We start from the raw sequence: 5,630 nt of genomic DNA on the forward strand, positions 1-5,630 counted from the left end.
AACTAATATTGCCTTGTTAATGTCCTTTTTCTGATGGCGGGCTTGTTTTAATGTTGCAGATGGCAATTTGAGTTATTTTGGCAACACATTTGAATTTGTGAGAAACAAAGATATCTTTTGGTTAGCTGAATGAGATGGCTGAGTTTTACAGGATGGAGTTTCTATATAGTTAGCTCATCAAGATCGACAAACATATGTTTAGGACTTCCTTCTTTTTCAAAAAGAAGACTTTTTTGTGATAAGTTCAATAAAATTTAACCTAATATATACATGATCTTGAAAAAAATTGAACTAGTTGAGATAGGGTACATGCGCAAAGCGCGTGCCCACAAACTAGTATATTCTAAATATGCCATTTTGAAACTATACTTAAAAAGGTTCTTCATAAAATGCATAAATCTACATCTTGATTAGACTATCATATAGTTGCAGATTCTCCATATAGATTTTACATTGAAAGAAACAATAAAACTGAACCTCAAGTTTCTATAAAAGACATTGTATCATTACAGATTCAATCCTTAAGTTTCTCTGTAGAACTTCTGTCCAGCTGAAAAAACCTCTAAGAATTTAGCCAACAATCTGACAAGAAAGATATGAAGAATTTGAGCGAATTTTCAAAGACGGGGCAGTTAACAAAACTGTCTGATTGCTAATGTACTAGCAAACAAGAAGAATACTAACCTAACTGTTTGGTTTTGAAGGATGGTTGAAAGAATTAAAGCATGTAGTAGGCACAACCCGTGGTGAATGAGATAGTTTTTCAAAAATATGATGGAGACCCTCATACTTAACCATGGATTCAAGTATGTCATCCTCTGATGCAGAACATGAAGTATTCACTTCATTCCTGGACAAAAGTACATCTGAATGATATCTTTTTCTCACCTGCTGCTCGATCTTGTCAACCTCCTATTTTGATGTCACTGGACAGTAAACATGCACAGTTTTTTTCTGACCAATCCTGTAGGCTCGACTGGTGGCTTGCTGCTCTACTGAGGGATTCCAGAGAACGTTAAGAAAAACCACTCTTGTGGCCCCTATAAGACTTATTCCTTCTGAACAGGCTTTTGTCGATGCAAGAAGCACTTTGACATCACTCTTAGGGTCATTAAGAGAATTTATTGATATCTGCTGCTGCTTTACATCAAATTTCCCATCCATATAGAGAATCTCTCGGCCTAAAGTCCATCCAAAGAGAGACTTGAGTTGCTCCTTGATTAGGTTCAGAGGATCAAGTAACTGGCTAAATATTATAACTCTCTCTTTTGTCCCACCGCACAATCTGATCAGTTCAACAAAAAATTTCATTCTCACTCCAATATCAGGATCCAACCGACATCTTATTTCTTTTAGTCGACTTTCAAACTCAGAGAACTCCTTCCGCTTTTCCACTAAGGAAGGATGAACAGAAATCAGAGACGCCAGATTTTGTTCGTAAAAGGAGCCTGGATTCTCTGGGATTCTTTTAAGCAACTCCTTCTGCAAATATGTGGGCTTCACGTGTACCACTGTATCCCTTATGCCTAGAAGGCTTACCCTCTTTACATTTTCGCTACAGCTATGGACAAGTGGTGAAATAATATCCTGTAGCTCTCGGGCATTCTTCTCAAGGGAACTGCTAAGGAAAGCCCATTCTGCTCCATATCACCAGCAAACTTTGGACTTACAACACAGAAAGTGTTGTACAGCTCTTTGATGTTGTTCTGGAATGGAGTTCCAGAAAGAACTATGCGCTTTTCTGTTTCAACCTATTTCAGTGCTTTCCAAACAAGGCTTTGCTCATTCCGAGCAGTGTGCCCTTCTTCAAGAACCAAAAGAACAGGAAACTTTAAAAGTATTTCTCGTCTCTTTCGCATAACAATTTTTTCTTTCATCTTGTCTCGTCAGAATCCTGAACAAAGCATAGCTGATTCCCAAAATGCTCTTACTTTTCGCCCACGATCTCAGCTTCACCATGCATATAAGGTTTGGATCTTTTCTTGCGGCACGGTATAAACAGTTGAAGACACCAACTGTACCTTCATCTTCCTGGAAAGACAAATCCTTGCTGTTCAAGTTGTGGAAGGGAATGTCCGCCTCCCATTTATGGAACTCGGCTTCCCAATTAAGAAGCAAGCTGGATGGAGCAATGATTACTAGCCGACACTTTGGAAACACCTTCAGGAATGACTGGAGAAATACAATGGTGAGTGGGGTTTTTCTGGTGCCAGGTGGATGTGAGGTAATGCATCCTCTCTTACTATCGGATAGAGGCTCTCCCAGCCTCTCAAGAGCTACATCTCCAACTAGGTTTTTCCCTATGAACTCAAATCCTCCACGTTGATGAGGATACATGGTAGTTCTTACAATTAGAGGAACTAAATCCCAAATGGTTCCTTCTCTATAAATAGGAGAATCCTAGACTGCAGAAGAATCAGAAAATCTGAAGCTGTCAACATCCAATAGTGATGGCGACTCTTCAAAATATTTACTTCCATACCCCCCTGGAGATCTCTGAGCCTGCATATTACAGCAGTTCAAGAATTTAAGATTCATTACGATAAAAACAAAATCTGATAAATCAATAAGAACAAATGTTGTTGGTAGGACAAATTTAAGAGTTCACAATCATCACCATTTATTATAGAGTCAACAACAAACTTCAGAAATACCGATTTATTGAGAGTCTTCTTCCGAGTCTCCGAGTCATTAACCACGCAGTCCTTTTCAGACGAGGATTCAAGCTCCTCTTCTCCTTTATATTGCTCTTCATCCTCAACAACAAGCTGAGGTACTAGACTCCGAGGTTCTGATTCCTCGCCATCTGAAGCTGGCGATTCAATTTCTCGGTAAGTCTTATCGTTGGGTTCGTCATTGTTTTCATCAGTTGAAGCTTCAGATTCCGACTCAGAAGATGATTTACTGTCAGCAAGCTCCTCTTCAATACTTATAACATCAGGACGACTCTCCTCTTTCAGGAAATCATCATCAGACCTTTCCCAGACTAAAGGCTGCTTCGTGACGGATTTCCTCCTCCCATCATTTTTTCTCTCGTCACCTCGAGAAGGCTCCACCATTTTTCTTTTCCTGCCACTATTGGCATTTACAGAACTAGTAGGATTACCACTTTGACTCAATCTGATCCTCTGAATTAACTCAACCATATATTTTAAAGATTGTTGTCTAGTCCTCCTCTTTGGAACAGAGCCATCCCCTGAATCCATCTTCTACCAGAATCAAAACACACAATTTTTCTTTATCAAAATGCACAAGCTTTAAATTCTTCAAACTGTAAAGCCAGAGTAACGAGAAAAAATAAATCACAATAGATGCATGCATTCGATGTGTCAAATCGCCTGAGATTTGTTAGGTTGGATGTGTGTTTCTACTATTTAAACAACATTATATTTTAAATGTCAGGTTAGCGCAAGTTAATTGTTTTAGGCTGAGTCATAAATGTCAGCTTAGGACAAGTTAATTGGTTTAGGCGAAGTCATAAATATTAGCTTAGGACAAGTTAATTGTTTTAGGTGGAGTCAGGTGTGAACGCATGACTATCCTAACCTTTTTCTTTTTTCTTATTTCACGGTCAAAATAGTTTAAATGGCAGCTTAGCGCAAGTTAATTGTTTTAGGCGGAGTCATAAATATCAGCTTGGGGCAAGTTAATTGTTTTAGGTGGAGTCAGGTGTGAACGCATGACTATCCTAACCTTTTTCTTTTGTTTTATTTCACGGTCAAAGTATAAAGGTTTGAATATGAGAATTCCTATTATGTCAATTGACTTAATTTATGAAAAACATATCCACCTACATAAATGTTAAAAAGTAATTATTACAAATATATAATTTATATTTGAAGAATCTATAAAGTATTAAGTATTAACACTTTGATTTGAAATTTATGAATTGCATAGATAAGACAGAAAATAGTCAAATACAACTTCCAACATTAATTAGGATTCACATATGGAGTGAATCTTACTATAAAACATATGTGATAATTTAGGGGTGAATTCAAAATTTAATTTGAAAGAATTCACCTTTTAAAAATTTTTTAGCTATGAATTCAAAAACAAAAAAAAATTATACCACGTGCCTTAAATATAATAAACAAATGAACCGATGTCATTATATTGCATCCGGATCTATATATGTATTCACCCATTGTGTGCATGTATAAAGCTAAGCTATGCACATTTCTGCACGTTATTCAATAAATAGATTTTTCATTTCTTCATTTTCTATCTTTTAAAATTGATTGACCAAATGAAAATTTCATCATTAGTTAGTATCTCATCTAAACTGAAGAATAATGTATTGAAAAATATGTGTCACATGTGCGAAAACTATAGCAATAAATTCATCTTTTAATATCTTTTTTAGATATTTATAGTCTCATGAATGATTTTTCAAAAACTGACTGAACCGATCGAATCAAACTGTGTATTAACTAGAAATGTATCAACTAATTAGGGTAGATTTTAAAAAACAAAGGTTTCAATATAAATCTAGAAATGTGTCAACTAATTAGGGTAGATTTTAAATTTTATAAATTAAAAATTTAAAAAGTCTCAAACCGATTAAACCCCGTTGAAAATTCTTCTTCTTCATTACATCTAATTTCATAAATATTCGAAAATGGTACAGTTACATCAACTACACTTGTGTTCAATTAAAATACCAATGAATCTGTCATTCAATTATTCTATGTCATTAAACACTCACAAAATAAAATTTTAAAGTTAAATATTATAACAATAAAATTAGAGTAATTAAAATAAACTATAAAGAAGATAAAAAGGTTCTCCCATTTGGGTTTGGGGGGGTCATGTCATATAATTGGTCACGAATACAAGTGAAAGAAAAGAGATATGAGTTTTGTATTTAGTGATGGATAAAATCCGATGAATATTTCCTTTTGCCACATCTGCATTCGCTAACTTTTATTCAATAGATTTATATATGTAACGGCTTGCAGTAGCTTTAAAATTTTGAGGAATTTTTTTTAAAAAGTTTCAAAATAATTTATATTTGATTTGGATCTCATTTTTAACTCTTTTTGCGTGGTTTGTCAGTTGTAGATTCCATTAACATTGACAAATGTATTTCTAAAATAAAATTTTGATTTTATCATTTTTATTTTGAACTCGTTTTTGAATTCTTTTGGACCACACTCAAATATGGGTAATATGGTTATCATTAACTTTATTTTTAATGTGTAGATGTTTGTTTGAATGTTGTAGTTAATTTCGAGGTTGTTCTAAAGGGGAAAGCTCTGTGTTGATGCACTTTAATCTTGAATTTTATTGCTTTGAGGTAGGTTACGACTCAAATTATTTCAGATTTAGTTGGGTAGTTAATAAATAGGTAAAGCATGTTATAGGTTGGAAAAATAATTGAGGAGTTTATATTTCAAGATGATTATTACTATTGTGTGTCTGTGTGGGGGCTTTATTTGACATCATTTTGACTTTATATATGCATTTAAGTACCTTTATTTTAGATATAATGCCCGTGCGGGGGCTTGATTTGTTACTATAGGCCTTATTGAGAAATAGTTACCTTTATTAAAATAGCAATGCAGTCAGGGTTGATATGATATTAATGATGCTTTACATGCATATTTATTCGGATGTGCCAATTTAGA

General features: G+C 34.6%; 1 pseudogene; it reads right to left on the reverse strand.

Annotated features, from left to right (window-relative positions):
• Positions 1 to 286: 286 nt before the first annotated feature.
• LOC124889239 lies at positions 287 to 3,337 on the reverse strand (annotated as a pseudogene).
• Between the last annotated feature and the right edge of the window lie 2,293 nt (positions 3,338 to 5,630).

This window comes from Capsicum annuum, chromosome 1 (genome assembly GCF_002878395.1).
Source record: "Capsicum annuum cultivar UCD-10X-F1 chromosome 1, UCD10Xv1.1, whole genome shotgun sequence".
Taxonomy (NCBI): domain Eukaryota; kingdom Viridiplantae; phylum Streptophyta; class Magnoliopsida; order Solanales; family Solanaceae; genus Capsicum; species Capsicum annuum.